This window comes from Vicia villosa, unplaced genomic scaffold, assembly GCF_029867415.1.
Source record: "Vicia villosa cultivar HV-30 ecotype Madison, WI unplaced genomic scaffold, Vvil1.0 ctg.000256F_1_1, whole genome shotgun sequence".
NCBI classification, from domain to species: Eukaryota; Viridiplantae; Streptophyta; class Magnoliopsida; order Fabales; family Fabaceae; genus Vicia; species Vicia villosa.
Window position 1 is genome coordinate 608,699 of NW_026705109.1, and position 22,943 is coordinate 631,641.

At 35.6% G+C, this 22,943-nt stretch overlaps 1 long non-coding RNA gene across 1 annotated transcript; it reads left to right on the forward strand.

The window, feature by feature from the left end:
- Nucleotides 1–20,748: 20,748 nt before the first annotated feature.
- Nucleotides 20,749–22,537, forward strand: LOC131626039 (uncharacterized). Its single transcript, XR_009291020.1, has 3 exons — nucleotides 20,749–20,930; nucleotides 21,794–21,844; nucleotides 22,230–22,537. It is a non-coding gene; the product is annotated as an uncharacterized LOC131626039 (long non-coding RNA).
- Nucleotides 22,538–22,943: the final 406 nt, after the last annotated feature.

Consider the following 22,943-nt stretch of genomic DNA (forward strand, 5'->3'; position numbering starts at 1 on the left):
AAAGAGAGAACAGTCAAAGATTTGGCCTTTAACATGAATATATAAATATCATTACAATTAAAACAAGAACAAAAACATAGAAACACTTTGTAACTGAAATACAATTAGAACACTCAAAACAAAATATAGTAATATCTACATCATTATTATAAACCATCTTGCAGAAGAAAAAAACAATTAAAATTGTCATGTAACAATAATGGTAATAACTTTGAAGTTGTTTGAATAGAGATTATTATTCTTATTAAATAAGAACTGTCCTAGCAGTTCCAGGCATGCCATCTCAATCACCTCACAACTCATTTCTTCCAATGATTTTCCAATTGGTTGCGGAACTAAGAAGGTGAATACCATTCCAAAGAAGTTAACAACACCAAGCATGATGAGAGATTTCTTAATGCCAATACCAGCTGGGTAACCGATATCAGTCTCGGACACTATCTTACTTTGTGAGGCGTATAAGAATCTGAATGCACCAACAATTTCTACAGCTTTTCCAGCAGCATCCAAGATACCGTGTGTAATACGGTGAACTGACTTTTTATCAATCGAAATGTCGCGGTAAGCAAGAGTCGCCACCGACTTTTATTTTATCCAAACTAAATCAGAAAGGCAAAAAGAAACAGAAAAAAACCTTTTTAAAGAAATCTGAGTTCGGGGGGTAATTTATGCAAAGGGAAGGTGTAAGGCACCCTTTGCATCCATGGTTTTCCATGGGCTCTTAATTGCTTTGCTTGCTCGTTTGTTTTTTTTAAAAAGGTAGATGAAAGAAAAAAGTGGACTTTAGCTCGTAAATGAGCGTAGCCAGTTTTCGAAGAATTGTGAGAAAGAATATTAAAGATGAGCATTGCAAGGCAATTAGGGGCAATTACCTTAAACTCAGATGATAGGTCTTTTTTTAGCCTTTCAGAATGAAAGGGTCTATCCTTGCCATAAGAGGGCAGGAAGCCTTTCGTTTGGAGGTTGAAGGGTCGTCGAAGCATCCTTTGCCATGAGACTGTCCCATGCCATAGAAGGGCAGGTAGTCTAAGGCAAGAATCAGAATAAGCCATTTTCGTTAGGCAACCAGAAGATACCTCATCCTTTTTCCGTAGGCAACTTCCGAGGGTCGAGGTCATTTTTGTGTATCGAAGGCAGCATCATTTAGGGTCGTATGACCTTTTAATTATCGAGGCAACAGGCTGAGGTATCCTCGTATTCGAGGGACTTGGCTTATTCTGCAAAAAAACACGAAGGCAACAGACAACAAGGCAACAAGGCAACAGAGAGGTTACCCCAAAAGGGTGCGTGTGTGCAACAATCACGTGATTATGTTCAGATATTTATCTTTTAATTAGTTATTCTAATTCAGTTTAAGGCTTGCACTCCCTAAGATTACTAACCACGCAATAATATAAAGCAATAAAGGGGAAGGGGACAATGAAACCAGCGGATCCCCAATGGGGTTTGACATAAGTAATAATAATAAATCATGAAATAAAAATAGGGTTTAGGGTTACCAACGACGTGGCTTTGGCATTCGACAAACCCTGAAAAGGAAAAGGACAAGACAGAAAACATATAGTGAGTGCATTATCAAACTCGAGGGCAAACCTCATTAACTACAAAAGAAAATAGGATAATAAATTAAAAATAGAATAGGGAGAAGGTACTTAGCTTGGCATTTGCCTGACAGGGTTGAGGGCAAAGGTTTGCCAGAAGCATCGACTCTGACCATTAGGAATGAGCAAAGAAACAAATAAGGCGTGAGTGTATTATCAGATTCGAGGGCAAAGGGATTAACCCTAAAAATAAAGAATAAATAAATATAAAATAATAGTTAAAAAAGTGAGGGTACTTAGCTCTGATTTGATCTGATATGGTTGATAGGGCGCCTTTAAGGTTAACCTTTGGCTTTTGAATCAGGCGCGTAGTCGGAAGGCGTTTGAAAAGATAACCCTGAAAAGGGCACAGAAGAAGAAGATTTTTTAGTGTATGGCATGATCTTCGTAAACCCTGATTAGGGTACGAATTGAATAAAAACGTAAGCGATTTAATTAATTATTGGTCTCGCGACCTAATTACTTAAATCGGGAAGAGAAAATAAAAACCAGACACATAGATATTTTTATGAGTTTTTTTGGAATAAAAATAAAATAAATAGGAATTATTGATTATAAATAAATGGATATAATTAAATAAAAGACAATAAACAAATATTTTAAATAAAATAATTTAATATTAATATGTTAAAAAAAAGTTTTCTGAAAATAATATATAATAGTTTTTATATAATAAAAAAACAATTAAAACAAACTATATATTAATATATAAAAACATAAAAGATTTTGTGTAATTAAATAACAAATAATAAAAAAAATAAAAAAATTAGAGAAGGACTCAGCTTCTATTCAGTGTGGCTGCCTCCATGAGAGTCCATGGTATGCGTGCATTCTGATCCTTCAGATGTGACCTCGGTGAAGATCTAAGGGTTGTCCCTGAGAGTGCATGGTAGGGGCGCGCAGGATCCGCTGCGTGGAATCTGAAAGCAACATTATACAAGGAAATTGGCTAAAAAAATTGAAAGGAGAGACGCTGGGGATCGAACCCAGGTCTCGTTGATAACCGATCCTTCTCCTTGGCCAGTTGTACCAGTTACGTCCGCTGATAATAACATTCGCGCCAATAATAATATATCAAGTTAAAACGAATAAAATTTAAGACTAAATCTTGCGCGCCCCAGCTACTGCTTCTTCTTCGTGAATTTTCTGGAACAACAAAGCTTTTTGCCCACGGTTTCTTACATGTTGCCATAGCCTGCAAACCCTAGCCATGGCGTAATTGGTAATCTGCAACTAAACACAAATTAAACAATACAGGAAGCTGCGAAACATCATCACGACTCAAAATATGCATTCATATGTTATTTATGATGAACATGTAAGCATAATCGAATTTGGAAAAAATTGGTCTGAACCGTGACTGTGAGGGAGCGTTTCTGTGCGTGTTGATCCTTCTTGATGATTGGATTAGCTTCAGTGATCACCAATGAACATGAATCGATCCTCTAAACTCCTTGAAACCTCCTCAATTATCAAACCCGAGCTTCAACTTTTGAGAGAAAAAAATGCTTCTTTGAATCGGTTTTCTGCTCTCTCTCCTCCAGAAGAACCAACCCCTAATGCTGAACCCTTGCATCTTGGACTTGTTATGCATTTATAGGAGAATGATTTAGGGTTATAAAACCAAACAAATCTTTGTTGAATCTTTGATTGAATTTTTGAGAAATTTGATTGAAAAAATTTTATGGAATCCTTTCAAATTTGGCTTAAATGATCCAATATCTTCCCAATTATTATGTGCACGAAAATTGATTGACTTTTGGAGAATATTTGCTTGAATCTTTGGCTCATAATTGAAGAAACAAATCATATATTTTATTTTTAATATTTTCATGATTAAATTATAGTTTTTAATAAATAAAAAACCATAAATATCAATAAAAATAATAAAAATATAAGAATATATATTTTGGGGCGTGCATGGGCCTAAGATGAGGTTTGGATGGAAATAAAATGGGCCCATTTAGAAATATTTGGAATTTTAGGCTTTTTCCTCTTTGTACCCATCTGAAAAATAAGTGAACTTGTATACCACGCCATTTCTCCATATCTCAATATTTTTTCAAGCTTGTAGACTTTTTGGAAACCTTAAAGAGTCTTCTAGCCAGTGTCTTTGGTCTCATATCAAAATTATTCTCCATTTTCATTTTATGACCTTTTGAAAAAAATGTCTTTTTGTTGACTTTTGAAAAGGACCTATAATGTATGAAGCCATATCTCTTAAACCATTGACCTATGAGCTCTGATTCTTGGACCATTGGATAGAGGAATGAATTCCCTTCAAAATAAGCTTTAGTGGGAATTTTTCTGATGAAGTATGAATATTTGGTGAATTTTCAAAGTTTGATTGACTTTTTCAGCTCATGCCCAAAATAGTAACTTTTGACTTTTGACTCTTCTGATGTTTCCTTGCATCATTATGATCAACCCTTGATCAAATAATGATTTTAGGGTTATGGGGATGTTGCTGACCTTATGGAACCACTTTGAGCCCTTGATTCAGTGATTTTTCTTTGAATGAACCAAACCCTAATTCAGAGCCTTTGTATAGGAGAGTGTGTTTTGGAGCTTTATGTCTTGATTTTGAGATGGCATATGAGAAATGGTATGGGCAAATTTTGGGGTATGACAGCTGCCCCTGTTCAATTATCTTAAACCTGAAGATGTAGAGTGGTTTGTATGCTAGTCGGTATCTGAAGGTAGAAGGTGATTGAACACTAGAATACTAAGAAATTTGCCCTAGCTGAAGGAGGGACTTTTGTCGGAGATGGGCTTGTAGGTGCCATCTGGTAGTTGTTGGAGTATTGATTGTTGCGAGGTTTCTGTTTTTAGTCTTTGAATGTTGAGGAACCGTCTGAGGTATCGCCTCAGGTCTGAATTGGATTATTTATGGAACCGTCAAAGGTACCGACTTAATATTCGAAGCATATCATTAAGGCACCGTCAAAGGTATCGACTTAGATATGAAGGTGGATCATTAAGGAACCGTCAAAGGTATCGACTTAACTTCCAAAGGTAGATCATTAAGGAACCGTCAAAGGTATCGACTTAATATTCGAAGCATATCATTAAGGCACCGTCAAAGGTATCGACTTAGATATGAAGGTGGATCATTAAGGAACCGTCAAAGGTATCGACTTAACTTCCAAAGGTAGATCATTAAGGAACCGTCAAAGGTATCGACTTAATATTCGAAGCATATCATTAAGGCACCGTCAAAGGTATCGACTTAGATATGAAGGTGGATCATTAAGGAACCGTCAAAGGTATCGACTTAACTTCCAAAGGTAGATCATTAAGGAACCGTCAAAGGTATCGACTTAAATCTGAAATGTTGATCATTAAGGAACCGTCAAAGGTATCGACTTAATTATGAAGGTGGATCATTAAGGAACTGTCAAAGGTATCGACTTAACTCTGAAATGTTGATCATTAAGGAACCGTCAAAGGTATCGACTTAATTCTGAAAGGTCGTTAAGGAACCGTCAAAGGTGTCGACTTAACTTTGAAAACAGAGACAGCAATATCCTGAGAAGTAAAGGTTAGTTTTCTTATGTCATGATGCATGTGTTATGTAATGAGTACCTCAAAATAAATGAGAGACTTTGTATGTTTATGAGGTGATGTATGCGATGTATGAATATGTTTGTGCCGTATGGTATGCGAAATATGATTTATGTTGTCTTTTTCGAGAAAATAAATCTCTATGTCTTTGTGATTTTGACGTCTGGTCTTGTCTTGAAGATGTTTAGCTGGGGATTTATGACTTCTGCTTGGGGATGAATAGCAATTTGATGGATCCTGACTGGGGATGAAAGATATTAGTAAGCCATGTTGGAGAAGAACAAAGTGTCGGAGAACAGGTGGTATTGAAGATGTAAACTCTGCTGGGGAGCCATGTCTTTGTCGGGACGAGTATGTTTGAAGATATCTTCTAGAGGATTGTTCTGTGGGGATATGATTTTGTGAAATCGGAATTGCGGGAAGGCATGGATACCTTGAATATTTCCCCCAGTATTATAGTGACTACCATTCCTGGATTAGGACATGCCACTGAGTATTTGATAAAGATGTAAAACTAGACTTGCATAGATTTGCCCCTGCTAGTAGGATCTTTGGAAAGATTCGCCTCGCGAGGGCTTTATGAGATGTACACTATGGGCGATATGCCCCCAGTAATCATAGGCTCAAGACAGTGTCCCATGTTGATTGGGGACTAGCTTTAGATATACTTGGATGTATGCCCCTGATTGTTCGAGCATCCATGAGAGATTCTCGGAATCTTGACTTGATTGCCCCAGATTGATCGGGAAATAGTTTGAAGTCCACTTGGGATGAATGCCTTTGACTTTTGGCATTTGAGAGATTCTTGGAATCTTGACTTGATTGCCTCAGATTGATTGGGCAAAACATGTCATGCCCCTTGTATACGTAAGAGACATGGCTTTTTGGAGTGATTTTGTTTGTCGGGATAACTTTCAGTCATTAGCCATACCCTGTGCAAATTTATTCTGATGCTAACATTTGAAATTACGTAGCAGAATATGTTTAATAATGAATTCATGAGATGCAATGCATACGTTTGTCTTGAGTTTTAAAAAAACATTAAAACAAGAGATGTAAAAGCGTGATATTTGTAAAACATGCTATTTTTTGTAGAAGCGAAATATCCACTCAGCATTTTAGTAAACCTTAAGGAGTCGGGATACCTTTTTGGTGACAGTATGCTTTCGAACTAACCATGCTTCAATTAGGACTTTCAAGGGTTGTAACGTGGCTTGGTTCACGGTTTAAGAAACAAAGGATAAAGGCTCAAAGTTTATTTGTACCCACCCCTCTTCGTGATGTTCTTCGATCCTAAGCTCAGTTAATTCGACTTATGCATTCAAGTTCCAAGAGATCTATGGATTTGCGCCTTCGATAATATTGATGGTTCGCAAGTAATGAGAACTTCTGATATGGCAATCATTTCTTCCTTTTGGTAGTCACAACTTTGTGTTGTTCAAGAATTTCTCTTTTTTCATCTTTTTGATATCCCTAACTTTTGCCTGAACTGTCTATTGTGAGCGTACAGTCAGCGGGATGCCTTGATTTTTGCCTAAGTCATCTTTTTTATTTTTGACTTAGCAGGTTTTTCTTTGTATATATGTTTTTCGTTCTTTCCTTTTTGAAAGATAATGACTGCCTTGTTTGATTGATGAACTGTCATTGTCTTTTGATTGACATTTCCAACACTTCTTTGATGCGTGCGGTTGAACGTTTTTGATTGAAACCTTTGTTAAAAGGTGTACTGAATGATTCTCTTAAAATAGAATGCACAGCCAAATTAACTGAGAACTACCCTGCCCCAGGTTATGATCAAGGGTTTTAATTAGTACAAGAAAGAAAACTTCTACTTCTTAGGCTCAAAGGGGTTAACGAGGGATTAACATCCTTATATCTCCACTGTTTAGGAATTGAAACAATGCCTGTACATCGTCAGCATAGTCTGTTCAAAAGCATACTATATGAGGTTGCGGTATCGTTCTCGTCATCCTCCCTTAAAAGGCTTACAGCTTAGCAGGAGTTGAGTATCACAAAACATATGCAGAGTAACGACATAATTTAAAAAGAGTGATAGCGAAATAATTTATTCAAGACAAACATATGCAATGCACTGATGATGATTATTAAAACAAATAATGTCTATCATAATTGGAGTGTTTAAACAAACAGAATAGAAATTGCAAATGAAAGTAAATCTAATGATCTAAAAAGTTCATCCTTCTAGGTATTAATCAATCTTTTTGTGATTAGGCATAGGAGTAGTGATCACCACAGGAGTCTTGGGATGATAGAATTCAATTTCACCAGCATCGATCATGTCTTGAATCTTGTTCTTCAATGGCCAACAATCATTCGTATCATGCCCAGGGCTATTGGAGTGATATGCGCACCTCGCATTGGGCTTGTAGCTAGGGGCGGAAGTGTTAGGCTTTACAGGAGGATCCCTTAAAGTAATCAAGTTCTCTCTCAGAAAATGTTGTAGTGCCTGAGCCAGTGACATGTTGATCTTTGTAAACTGACGTTTAGATGCATCTGACTTGCGTCTTTGTTGCGGAGCTAGTGTAGAGGTCAGAACTGTCCCCATAGATTGGTTATGTTCATTGTGATCTTTCTGGTCGTACACAGTGTGAGGTTTCTCAGGAGAGTGGCAGTCAATGGTCTTGTCATCGATTAAGTCTTGGATCTTATTCTTCAGTGTCCAACAGTTATTAGTGTCATGTCCAGGACTATCAGAGTGATACGCACACCTTGCATTAGGATTATAACGAGAAGAGGAGGTACTAGGATTCCTCGGAGGATCCTTCAAAGTGATTAGCCCTTTCTTCAGCAATTGTTGCAACGCTTCGGCCAGAGTCATATTGATCTTTGCGAATTGGCGCTTAGGTATATCTGACTCGTGTCTTTGTTGTTGAACTGGTGTAGAGATTAGAATTGTCCCCACAGATTGGTTGGGTTCATTGCGACCTTTCCGATTGTACCCAGTATTGGCCATATGAGGTTTCTCAGGTGAATTGAAGTCAATGATTTTGCAATCAATGAGGTCTTGGATCATGTGCTTCAACGGTCCACAATCCTCTGTATCATGACCAGGACTGTTTGAATGATAAACACATCTTGCATGGTACTTGTACCCAAGAGCGGGATTAGTAGGAAGTGAATATGGAGGCAATAGAGTTATCAAGTTCTGATTGAGCAGTTGTTGCAGAGCTTGAGACAGCGGCATGGGTAACGGAGTGAATGACCGCTTAGGTTTGGATTTCCATTTATCATGCCCACCTTGCTCCCTTTGTTGGTCCTTCTCCTTCTCGGCCAGAAGTGCCTTTAATTCTTCTTGCCCCTTGGCCAAGTGAAAGATTATTTTCCGGAACTGGTTATTCTGAGCCTGAAGATTTTTGACAGATTGTTCGAGATCCATTTCCTTGCTGAAATAAACAGCGGGAAAATGAGGCATTTGTTTTTGTGAAACCTGTGATGCCATGTTTATGAATGATATGATTATGCATATGCAATGTTTTCGAGGACCTTGGAATTCAAATTTGTTTAAAACAAAACAAAAGAAACTTTATTAATAATACTTAAGGGAAAGAATTTGCAATTTGTTTTATTCGTATCTTTTACAATAATGAAAATATAAAACTAGGAATAAAAAAATAATAAAAACAAAAGTCTTCAAGTCTCCCATGGACGCTTCCTTTTTGAACCGATGAAGTTGTTGATGCCTTGCTCCGCTTGAAGTAGCCTTGTGAGCTCTAATACTTTCTTTTCTTTAGCACGAAACTGAGCTTCAAAAGTGTCTCTTTCTTCTTTTAATTGAATCCAAGATCTCTTTAATTCTTCGATGTCAGTTGGCATGTCTGGATGAGCAATAACTTGAAGAACTTTTTCCTCGCAATCGGGCTCCACTATCACAGGTAGGACATATGGATAAGGCATGACGAGACGTTGAGCACGAGTGCGCACCCATCTAAGATAAGGCCCCAAAGGAATGGAGTTTCTCTGCCCCAAGCTCTTGCTATCAATTCTGTTCACCATATCCCATGCTCGTATAAACTTCCGGCGGTGATTTTGAGTATCATCTTCATAATCAAACACAACCCTTTGTAAAAGCATCTGATGAGGACCATCTCTTCGAGCGTAACCAAACTGTCGCAAGGCCAAACAAGGATTATAAGTAATACCCCCTCGTATGCCAAGTAACGGCACATTAGGATATTGTCCACAACGGTCGATGATGGTAACACTCTCCTTGGATAAGGAAAGCCAGCGGATATCAGAATGAGAGAGTGACATTATTCTCTTATGCCACTTCAGCCTTTGATCGTTCCTCATTACTGAGCGAGGAAAGTGCGAAATAAACCACTTAGATAGCAAAGGTATGCAACACATAAGAGTCCCTCGTTTCTTCATAGTACGAGTGTGAAGAGAGTGTAGGATATCTCCAAGCAAGGTAGGAACTGGATTGCGTGTCAGAAATATCTTTATGGCGTGCACATCAATGAACTGATCAGGAAATACCAAACCATAAATGAGTAAAGCTAATATGTCTTCGAAGGCTTGATAACTCATGGACTTCAAAAACATGCGAGCTTTTCCGAATAAGAACTTAGCGAGGAATCCCTTGACTCCACTTCTGGTTTCCCAATGACCATCAATATCAGACTTCTTAAGATGTAAAGCGGGAGCGATAACTTCTAATTTTGGAATTTCTTCCAAACCAGTGAACGGAATCTGATCTCGGATGGGGAGTCCAAGTATGTCAACAAACTCTTCCATAGTAGGTACCAACTGATAATCCGGGAAAGTAAAACAATGATGCTCGGGATCGAAGAATTGAAATAGTACACTCATCATTTCTTCGTCAAAACCTAAAGTAACTAAACTGGGCAAGAGACCATGTCTTTCAAAGAATCGGGAACCTCCAGGAATCTCTAATACCAATTCTTTCAGTTCGGAAGGTATCTTCACAAAGTTAACTCGAATGGTGTTTCTAGTCTCCATGACCTACAAAACAGAACAAAGATGAATTCCTTGGTCCTCGAATGGTTAGTCATGATGTTATGATGCTTATGATGTTTATGATGTCATGATGTCAAGTAGATAACAAACACAAACAAGTCACACAATTTTGCCTTAAGGTTAGGCTTGCATGTAGTCCAGAGGTGCGTACCCTCCCCCTGAAGTTTAGTCGGTTCAAACCTGTCCTATATAAAGATCGGGTTCTAGGGAGCTCATATCATTGACCTTTCTCGAAGGCGCTTCTCTCAGTTCGGCAATCGAATCGCCAACCGAGAAGGTCCTGAAAGTCCAGTCCATATGAGTGTAGCTTCGAGTATCAACCAACTTCAGTCGGAACCAAAGCCAGCCATCTCGCTACTTTCTAATAGGCTAAAGTCAAGTTCGACTAAGGTTCTAAGGGCAAATTAGTGCTTAATGACACCACGCGGCAGCCAAGCATTTCCTCAGGTCGGATCCCAAGGAACACCAGGACAAACCAATGTGTCACACTAACGATGGCCATCAGATCAACCACATCAGTATACGCTGTGCAGTCTCCTTGATCTCATGCCATATACCTAAGGTACTCAGATCCGGGTTAGGATCTTTCACACATCAAGATACCCAAAACAGCCCTGCAAAATTAAAGCAAACAAAGCAAACAATAGAAAACATTTAAGGTGAATCCTAAACTTTTAAGGTAACCCTTTTTAATCGAAATCCCCAGCAGAGTCGCCAGTTCTGTAATACGGTGAACTGACTTTTTATCAATCGAAATGTCGCGGTAAGCAAGAGTCGCCACCGACTTTTATTTTATCCAAACTAAATCAGAAAGGCAAAAAGAAACAGAAAAAAACCTTTTTAAAGAAATCTGAGTTCGGGGGGTAATTTATGCAAAGGGAAGGTGTAAGGCACCCTTTGCATCCATGGTTTTCCATGGGCTCTTAATTGCTTTGCTTGCTCGTTTGTTTTTTTTAAAAAGGTAGATGAAAGAAAAAAGTGGACTTTAGCTCGTAAATGAGCGTAGCCAGTTTTCGAAGAATTGTGAGAAAGAATATTAAAGATGAGCATTGCAAGGCAATTAGGGGCAATTACCTTAAACTCAGATGATAGGTCTCTTTTTAGCCTTTCAGAATGAAAGGGTCTATCCTTGCCATAAGAGGGCAGGAAGCCTTTCGTTTGGAGGTTGAAGGGTCGTCGAAGCATCCTTTGCCATGAGACTGTCCCATGCCATAGAAGGGCAGGTAGTCTAAGGCAAGAATCAGAATAAGCCATTTTCGTTAGGCAACCAGAAGATACCTCATCCTTTTTCCGTAGGCAACTTCCGAGGGTCGAGGTCATTTTTGTGTATCGAAGGCAGCATCATTTAGGGTCGTATGACCTTTTAATTATCGAGGCAACAGGCTGAGGTATCCTCGTATTCGAGGGACTTGGCTTATTCTGCAAAAAAACACGAAGGCAACAGGCAACAAGGCAACAAGGCAACAGAGAGGTTACCCCAAAAGGGTGCGTGTGTGCAACAATCACGTGATTATGTTCAGATATTTATCTTTTAATTAGTTATTCTAATTCAGTTTAAGGCTTGCACTCCCTAAGATTACTAACCACGCAATAATATAAAGCAATAAAGGGGAAGGGGGCAATGAAACCAGCGGATCCCCAATGGGGTTTGACATAAGTAATAATAATAAATCATGAAATAAAAATAGGGTTTAGGGTTACCAACGACGTGGCTTTGGCATTCGACAAACCCTGAAAAGGAAAAGGACAAGACAGAAAACATATAGTGAGTGCATTATCAAACTCGAGGGCAAACCTCATTAACTACAAAAGAAAATAGGATAATAAATTAAAAATAGAATAGGGAGAAGGTACTTAGCTTGGCATTTGCCTGACAGGGTTGAGGGCAAAGGTTTGCCAGAAGCATCGACTCTGACCATTAGGAATGAGCAAAGAAACAAATAAGGCGTGAGTGTATTATCAGATTCGAGGGCAAAGGGATTAACCCTAAAAATAAAGAATAAATAAATATAAAATAATAGTTAAAAAAGTGAGGGTACTTAGCTCTGATTTGATCTGATATGGTTGATAGGGCGCCTTTAAGGTTAACCTTTGGCTTTTGAATCAGGCGCGTAGTCGGAAGGCGTTTGAAAAGATAACCCTGAAAAGGGCACAGAAGAAGAAGATTTTTTAGTGTATGGCATGATCTTCGTAAACCCTGATTAGGGTACGAATTGAATAAAAACGTAAGCGATTTAATTAATTATTGGTCTCGCGACCTAATTACTTAAATCGGGAAGAGAAAATAAAAACCAGACACATAGATATTTTTATGAGTTTTTTTGGAATAAAAATAAAATAAATAGGAATTATTGATTATAAATAAATGGATATAATTAAATAAAAGACAATAAACAAATATTTTAAATAAAATAATTTAATATTAATATGTTAAAAAAAAGTTTTCTGAAAATAATATATAATAGTTTTTATATAATAAAAAAACAATTAAAACAAACTATATATTAATATATAAAAACATAAAAGATTTTGTGTAATTAAATAACAAATAATAAAAAAAATAAAAAAATTAGAGAAGGACTCAGCTTCTATTCAGTGTGGCTGCCTCCATGAGAGTCCATGGTATGCGTGCATTCTGATCCTTCAGATGTGACCTCGGTGAAGATCTAAGGGTTGTCCCTGAGAGTGCATGGTAGGGGCGCGCAGGATCCGCTGCGTGGAATCTGAAAGCAACATTATACAAGGAAATTGGCTAAAAAAATTGAAAGGAGAGACGCTGGGGATCGAACCCAGGTCTCGTTGATAACCGATCCTTCTCCTTGGCCAGTTGTACCAGTTACGTCCGCTGATAATAACATTCGCGCCAATAATAATATATCAAGTTAAAACGAATAAAATTTAAGACTAAATCTTGCGCGCCCCAGCTACTGCTTCTTCTTCGTGAATTTTCTGGAACAACAAAGCTTTTTGCCCACGGTTTCTTACATGTTGCCATAGCCTGCAAACCCTAGCCATGGCGTAATTGGTAATCTGCAACTAAACACAAATTAAACAATACAGGAAGCTGCGAAACATCATCACGACTCAAAATATGCATTCATATGTTATTTATGATGAACATGTAAGCATAATCGAATTTGGAAAAAATTGGTCTGAACCGTGACTGTGAGGGAGCGTTTCTGTGCGTGTTGATCCTTCTTGATGATTGGATTAGCTTCAGTGATCACCAATGAACATGAATCGATCCTCTAAACTCCTTGAAACCTCCTCAATTATCAAACCCGAGCTTCAACTTTTGAGAGAAAAAAAATGCTTCTTTGAATCGGTTTTCTGCTCTCTCTCCTCCAGAAGAACCAACCCCTAATGCTGAATCCTTGCATCTTGGACTTGTTATGCATTTATAGGAGAATGATTTAGGGTTATAAAACCAAACAAATCTTTGTTGAATCTTTGATTGAATTTTTGAGAAATTTGATTGAAAAAATTTTATGGAATCCTTTCAAATTTGGCTTAAATGATCCAATATCTTCCCAATTATTATGTGCACGAAAATTGATTGACTTTTGGAGAATATTTGCTTGAATCTTTGGCTCATAATTGAAGAAACAAATCATATATTTTATTTTTAATATTTTCATGATTAAATTATAGTTTTTAATAAATAAAAAACCATAAATATCAATAAAAATAATAAAAATATAAGAATATATATTTTGGGGCGTGCATGGGCCTAAGATGAGGTTTGGATGGAAATAAAATGGGCCCATTTAGAAATATTTGGAATTTTAGGCTTTTTCCTCTTTGTACCCATCTGAAAAATAAGTGAACTTGTATACCACGCCATTTCTCCATATCTCAATATTTTTTCAAGCTTGTAGACTTTTTGGAAACCTTAAAGAGTCTTCTAGCCAGTGTCTTTGGTCTCATATCAAAATTATTCTCCATTTTCATTTTATGACCTTTTGAAAAAAATGTCTTTTTGTTGACTTTTGAAAAGGACCTATAATGTATGAAGCCATATCTCTTAAACCATTGACCTATGAGCTCTGATTCTTGGACCATTGGATAGAGGAATGAATTCCCTTCAAAATAAGCTTTAGTGGGAATTTTTCTGATGAAGTATGAATATTTGGTGAATTTTCAAAGTTTGATTGACTTTTTCAGCTCATGCCCAAAATAGTAACTTTTGACTTTTGACTCTTCTGATGTTTCCTTGCATCATTATGATCAACCCTTGATCAAATAATGATTTTAGGGTTATGGGGATGTTGCTGACCTTATGGAACCACTTTGAGCCCTTGATTCAGTGATTTTTCTTTGAATGAACCAAACCCTAATTCAGAGCCTTTGTATAGGAGAGTGTGTTTTGGAGCTTTATGTCTTGATTTTGAGATGGCATATGAGAAATGGTATGGGAAAATTTTGGGGTATGACACCGTGACAGGTTGATCTTAGCCTTGCTTGGACCGAAATTGGCAAAAAATAAAGTTAACAATTACATCACGAAAAACTTGATTATGTTTTCTTTCTGTTTCTAGTGATCATAAGGTATAACCAGAGCAAATTAACATGAAAATTGTCATGAAGAAGAAGCCCATCAGTTGGATCGTGAATCGACCCATGTAATCGATAAACGCGACTATGAACTAGTAACCTGAAGCAGTACTGGACATTTCTATAAGGTTTTTTGCTCTTGCAATTCTATTTGGTTCTTATCTATTTGCTACACTTCCTCTCTTCGATCCCAAATTCTCTCATTCTTTCTATGTTTCTCGCCGACGGTGTCCCCTAAACCACCGTGAGCACCACCAAAACAACTTCAAATCAATAAACATCAAACACAAACCTACCCTAATCCACCTCCCTAAACACGAATCTTCAACAAGATTTTATCAAAACCTCCTCACTCTCACGGATCGAAGAAATCTCAGTCCAAAATCTCTAAGTTTCTAAACTTCCAATTCAAACAAAACCAAACATATTTTCACATACTCAGACAATAATAGAACAACTCCACACCATTATCTATGTGATTGCAAGCGAAAAAGCTAAAAAAAGAAGAATATTGATCGCGACTTTGTGTGTCTATTAGTCGAATAACTGCAAGTGCACAGTCGTGTCGTGTAGTTTTAAAAGATATCGAATCCACAGGGACTATAAATCGATCTACCGTTATCTAAAGTTACTATGTAAAGCTAAGGCTAATGATAGTTGGTTTTGTTTAAGGGGAAACTAAAATCCTAAATCTAAATAAAATATAACTGCGCGGATATCGGTATGTAGTTCGTCTAACTTAGGTGATCCGAAGTTCCTTTGGCCAGATTCTTATTAAATCAAAAACCTTTACTAACCATGTCATTTAAAAGTCCTCCTCTCAAACTCTCGCTCTATTGATTAAGACTATGATCCTAACTCATAATGTACGCTCTCGCCATCCCACCAGATTTAGAAACGCTTTTTGAAAACAACATATTTAATAAAATGCTCGCTTCATGAAGACGTTACCTACTTAAATCTCCTAGTCTCAAACTCTCACTCTGTTGACTCGGATCATGCTAGTATTCCCTAACATACGCTCTCGCCATCCCGCCTCGGGTTTAAAAACACTTTTTGAAAGTAAATAAATTCTAATCAATTTTAATACGCTTTCGCCATCCTTAAAACTAATGTCCTATGTCTACTATTCAATTAAGAATCTCAAACTCTCACTCTATTGATCCTAACCTTTATCAGTTCTAAAATCTCAAACTCTCGCTCTATTGATTTTAGAACTTTAACAAATTAAATTAGACACAAAACTAGAAACGAGTGATTTTTAATAAAATGTAATTAAGCCAATTTATTTCGGATCCCTACGGTTAAATTACTTTACATACCGACATCTAAATAAATTAGCCAGACATATTAATATGGTTAAACATGCATAAATAGATTCAGTTCATAATAATAGGCATATTAGTAGACATACAATATATCATGCAATAATAATTAAAACAGTAAATAGAAACCTGAATAATAAAATCTGAATTAATTAAACTTGGAATCTTGGAGTACTTGAACTTCCACCACAGGTTGGTTGGATTGTTCTTCAAATATTATTCAGCAGGAATTAACATAAGGAAATAAAAACTAAATCTAACGTAAGGTTAGATTCGTTAAAGGTTCACAACAATTTCCGGTGTAGAAATTGTTGTGAGAAAAGATGAACAAAAACAGAAAGCAATTGCTGGAAAAGTAAAATGCTGAAATGAAAGTAATATTAAAAACAATGGCTGGGACAAAGCATGGTCCAACCCCTTTTACGTGAACATCTTGTCCTTTATATTGTGCTGCCTTGTAACTCCCGTTCCGTAAAACGTGGGAGCTCTTGGTATTATTCATCTGTAGATGAAGCGAAAGAAATGGAGACGGGCCCTCAAAAGTAGGAGACGAGCGTCTCACTCTTTGAATAATTCAAGGAGACGTTGGAGACGTGCGTCTCTCATGGGTAGAGGGGTGGAGACGGGCGTCGCCCTTTATGGAGACGTGGGTGACGTGGCTTGAATGATGGGGACGTGCGTCCCTTGATTTGCGGAGGGTGAGACGACCGTCTCCCACTTGGAGACGTGGGGGCTTCAGCTTCACGTGGGTTGGGCCTCGCGTGTTCCACTTTAGATTCTTCTAACTTCACTATAGTACCTCCAACTTGATTCTTTTGTCCTTTTTAATATGATTTCTTCTTGATTTCTTCTTCTTTCCGGTGGGGAATGTGAATCAATGAATCGGTGGTGAATAGTACGTGAGTTATGGGCCCATAATTTTTTATAGGTGAATTCTTATCTACCCAACTCAAAAAGTTGGGTAAAGTTACCTTCAATGTAAAATATCTTGGAAACAACAAATAATTGTACTATTTTATAATTAATTAAAAGTGTTAAAATTACATGGAATCTTATGATTGGTTGAAGGTACACTACCCAACTTTTTGTGATGGGTAGAGAAGTTATCCCCTTTTTTATATTATACTCTCTTTGTTCTAATATGAATTAATTGAAAACTTTAATGAGAAACAGACTTCTAAATAGGTTTTCAGTTCAGACCAGACTTTTAAAAGGCCAGACTAGCCAAAAAAGAGTCTATAATAGGCCATAGGCCAGACACATACCTTTTAAGTTTATTGTAGGTCAGACTCAGGCCTTTTAAAGTCTAGCTTAGCCTATTTCCACCCCTAATTGGTATAATAAATACCATAAAACAATACTCTCTCTGTTTCAAAATGAGTGTCGTTTTACCAAATAAATTTTGTTTTAAAATAAATGTCATTCTCAGTTTTCAATGTAGTAATGATTGCAAATTTTACAATTGTATCATTTAATTGTTACTCTTTACACTACTTTCAACATATTTATAAGGTTAATATAATAAAAAATTTATGTTTTATGACACTATAATTACATTTCTTAATCTGTGTGCAAAAACCTTAAAGGACACTCATTTTAAAACGAAGAGAGTATAATATAAAAAATTGTGATATATTGTCTAGTTTATTGTTCCCACCAGAAATCAATTCCAATATTTCCAAAACATTCGCTCCTTAACCGGAGCTTATCCCGAACATTCGTTCCTTAACCGGAGCTTATTTATCACTCAAACTCAATTGCTAGGTTACTACTTTCTCCAATAATTTTTATTTTGTAAATCAAACAGACTCATAAACTTATTAAATCAATAATCTTCTACTATCAAGTCTTTACTCATCAATTGGCCAAACATCCCAAAATGCCCTTTTCTCAACATTTTATTACACACACAAACTTGTTTTTCGTTATTGCATCTCTTTCAAGGTTTTTCCTTTCTTTTTGTTTTCTTTAAATGTTTTCTAATGATTATGTTAACTGTTTACTGGTTTTAACATGATTTTCTACCAAATTGAAATTTTAGATCTGCAATAAACTAATATTTTCGTTGAACTAAATTTATCTACAATTTACTTCATTAGCTAACAAAGTTTATGGCTTGAATAATGATGCACTGATATATTGTTTCATTAGTGGTTTAAATCATGATATCAGACTTGAAGAATGAAAAAGAATGGGTTTGTTAGCTAAAAGTAAGGGAGTTGAAGTAAATTTTTGATGCAATTCTTCTTTCAATCCAAATCTGCTAACTGTTTAATGGTATGGATCTGTTAATTGTTTGTTTATTGTCGGTGTTTTTGCAGTGGAAGAAAAAATGTCTTAAAGAAATTTTGAGCATTTGAGACACGGTTCTCTCGGCTTTCTCCCAATGAAGCGAGTTGCTCGTCATCGCGAAAAAGGTTTTTTGCACTTGATTCACACTATCCTTTCAATTATTTATTTGATCTGTATTTTCATATTTCAAATCTGTGTTCAAATACATCTCTGACTTTCTTAATAGGAGTTTTAACAATGTTTGCTTATAAGACATAACTACCTAACATACATCCTCACAAATTTGTTTTCAACCCTACTGCTACTATTGATGAACTCACTGAAGCAACATGGTCACACTAGAGGTTAGTTCTTTTATATTGATGGAAGACATGTTAGACTATTTTCTATAGATAGGTTTACATTGCATTATCATATATCTAGCTGATAGTTATTCAAATTGTCATTTTAATTCTCTGCAATGCGATTATGATTCTTTCTTTTCAGGTTAATATTCCTTTCTTATCTCATCTTATGCTAATTATATTTCTCACACATTCAATTTTTTTACCGAATTTATTTCTTCACAGTTCCTGAAGCTCGAATGTTATTGTTATCTTCTATTTCTATTACGCGTGCGTTTATTGTTGAATTGAATTGTGTTTAATTTTTTTGTGAAATTTGTTAATATTGTGTGTTTATTGGTGTAGGTTTGAGGAGAAGTGTTTATGGCGTCAAAACAAGGAGTGAAATCAAAGCAATTTGGTTCGGTTGGTACAAAAGCTGCGAATTCGCCTTCTTCTTCGACGACGTCGTCTTCTAAACAGTTTCAGGAAACCTCCTATGATGCTCCGAGCTCGCCGGCGTCATCATCGGTGAGAAGTAAGCTGCGGCAGTTTTATCCAAAGACTGTGCCTTTGGAGGCTCAAAAGACTAAAGAAAATGTTATTGTGACGGTTCGGTTTCGGCCTTTGAAGTGAGTGTTTTGTTTTCTGAATGCTTTAGTAGTACTTTTACATGATAGTACGAGAAAATTAATAAAGTGGCAAATCACATATGATAACAAAAACTACAAAGTGGCACATGCAAATGATTTATTATTTATGTTATAGATACTTGCTTCTAAAGAATTAGAAGTATTCTTTTTCCCAGCTCCAAGATGAATAAGTTTTACTTGCAATTAGATATTATTGATTGTGAAATTATGGACTTTCGTTGAGATGCAACTACTTAACTAGCATATATGAGAAATATTATTGATTTGTGCATTATCGTGATGTACATATTTTTTACAATGTATCTAATATTGTGTGTGAAAAATATTAGTATTGGGACAAGTTAGTTTCCTAGACTGTTATGAATGCAACAATTGTTCTTATATGTATGCCAGCATGTAATAATTTTTTTGCGAAGAGTTGATGTGTGCCTATACTTGAACAGGTAGTCACTAAATGCATGACTGGTATTTTTTTTGCAATTGTGAAGGTTTGATTCTTTGTCATTGTTTCTAAGTATATATAACTTTTAGAAATAACATCTCGTGACAAGTTTTATTTATGGGATTATGATATGGTCATTTGCTGCAGTTTTTCAGATTATAATATGCATTTAACCGCGTCTATACTGTTGTTTCACTGGCTGCAGTTTTCAGATTTCTTCAAGACATTACCAGTTCATGGATTCTAACTGTTAAAGAGTTTCAAAATCTTTTAAATTTTAGAGAACGAGCATGACTTCTACTATATATGACTTGAAGTTGTTTACATTCATCCATCATCATGTACTGAACAGATGACTTCAACTATATATCAGTTGAAGTTGTTTACAATTAGTGTATGATTTTTGTATACCACAATGCTAGAATTATCGGCTACAACGTATGTTTCTTTCTGCTAGCTTCTTTTCTTTTTTTTCTAGTCATTTAATTTAGTTCTCGATAAAGCCCTTACATACTTAACCGACCTTATCCTCTTATTTAATATAGGTTTGTTTAAGTTTCAATAATATATCACTACCAATTTTGTCCTTTCATTCTTTTAACAATTTAGGTCTCTTATGTTATTATTAATATTTTTTAAAATAGTAAAAGAAATCATACAATATAATAAAGCAAGATGAGTATTTTGGCAAGTTTGTCATTTGTCAACTTATTAACATGCTTACTAATTTAAAAACAGCTATTAATAGTAATATTTCTATAAATATTTTTTATTATTTAATTTATTAATTTCTAAATATTCTATTTTTTTATTTTGTTAATTATTAAGCAGAATAACTAATAGTGTAATTAGTAACTTGGGAATAGCAATCACAAAATCCGTTCAACTTTCTTCATTAAAATTTTTTTGTTCATTAGATTATTAGATATCCAAACAAAAATTAAAAGAAAACGTGTTTTTATGAATTGGGATTAAAACGAACAACACGGTGGCGCTTCAAAGTTCTAACCTTTGATTTCTAATTTCTCTTCTCCTAATCCCTAATTATCTCATCATCAATGTTATTTCTCTTCTCCCAATTTAATTTCTCTTCTCCCAATCCCTTATCATCTCATCATCAATGTTATTTCTTTTCCCAATTCATATACTACAATTTAATCGTCACTCCTATTTTCCAGGTAATTTATTTCAAATTCGGTTGGTTGCTTTTACCTATATAAATATGATCATTTTCATGGATTCTCAAATTGTCCAGGTTTTCGGTTTTTGATTTTCGAATTTACCTATTGTTCTTGGTTGTTCTTTAGTTGTTAGGGCTTTTATTTCGAAATCTATTTGTTTATTTTTATAAATTGAAACTGTTTTTGTTATGTTTTTCTAAGGTTTAAGTATTTAGTCCTAAAATTAAGTAGGTTATAGGTAAAGATCAATCTAATCAAATCTTCGATGTTGTTTCTCTCTATCTCAAAACTCATTCTAATGGTGAATTCTTTTTTAACTTTCTTGGGCTATTTGCTTATTATAATTATGGTTCATCTTATTACCTTAAGTTACAATCATGTGTTCCCTTTACTCCTGTTACTGGTCCAATGATTTTGCTTCATGATACTTCTGTTAAATAAGATCATGTTTTTTGTTTTATTCTATCTGCAATCAAGGATCTCAGTGTCATGTTTCAACTTTCATCGTTTCAAGTCAGTTTCCCTTCTCAAAATGATTGGCACAAGTTCATTCAAAAAGGTTTTCATCACAATTTTGTTTACTTTGGTAACTTCATGCTGCCATTTTTTATGAATTCTTGATCGACTTGAAGCATAATAAAAGAAAAAAAGATATGTCAAGAGCGCGAGAAGGTTAATAAAATTCATTCATATTACCATTTATTAATATGTACATATAGGTTTTTCATTTGGCAATATGGTGACTTATAACCAGTGGCATAATCATAATGTAATGCCAAAATGATTCTTTTTTTCGGTGCTATGAATTTGGTGACCTGATAATTTTAGACTCACAAATCAAATGATATTTTTATCTGCAGGTTGCAGCTCAGAACTTTGTTATGAAACGACTCTGGGGTTATGTAATTAAGGTAAGTGAGGATTATGTGTACATATAATAAAGATTATATATGTAGTGTGTGCTTTATGCAATTTGATATTTGACTATATAAGTTGAACTTTTATATCGATAAGACATTAGTAAGCTTATGTTAAATTGACTAAGGCTATGTTGTCTTCTGGTAGTCTTATTATATGATGGAAATTTTGGATGAAATCTTAGTTCTATATTTATCTGTGCTGCATAAGAGAAGAAAATTTTTCAAAGGGTTGGATCTATCAAAATTACATGGCCTTTTTTCCTATGTCAAGAATTTCCTCATGTATTTATTGCATATTTGTTATCATTAAAAGTTAGTTATAGCCAAGCTAAATGTAAGTTGCAGCTTATAATCTCCAATTTTCGCCTATGTGCAGAGTAGATGTTGGGTTTGAAAAGGTGCAAATGGAGACTAAACGTGTAAACCTCAAACTTCTTGGAAAGAAAAACCATATGTTCTGGACTGACCAAACAACGAAGAACTTGGCCCAATTTTATGTTTGACCATTAAATTAAGTTAAAATCGTGTAGTTTTTAATTTATTTTCAATCGATCCCAATATGAGAATGTTTGTTATTCAAAAAATATAAATGTGTTTGGGGCAAATATTTATTAGGTTAGATTTGACAGATTTATCGTTTTGTTCTTTTGTATATGCATTATCATTAAAAAAAATTTAGGTAGTTGTTCAGGCTCAGGCTAGGGTGAGAGGCCTGTTTAGGTCTCTCACGGTGAGAGACTTAATTTTTTTTTTGTTTCAAATGCTTTTCTGCCATTGGATTGAATTGGGGTACCATTGGATTGAATTGGGGCCATGGATGCTATGGTGTACCAAACACACACAATAAAAATGCTTTAGTGATGGTTTCTCACATTCGCTGTTTCCAATGCAAATTGTACTGTAAATCCTGCAAATGCTGCAGCCAATGATTATGCATTAATTGAGTGCTGAAGAAATTGAAAAAATAAAAGAAAAATCGTTGGGAAGCAAAATGATAAATGCAACAAATTAACAAATGCATTATCTTTAGTATTGCTATTTGCTGCCTCCACCCCCTTATTATATTTTAATTTTGCAACCTGCACCCCCT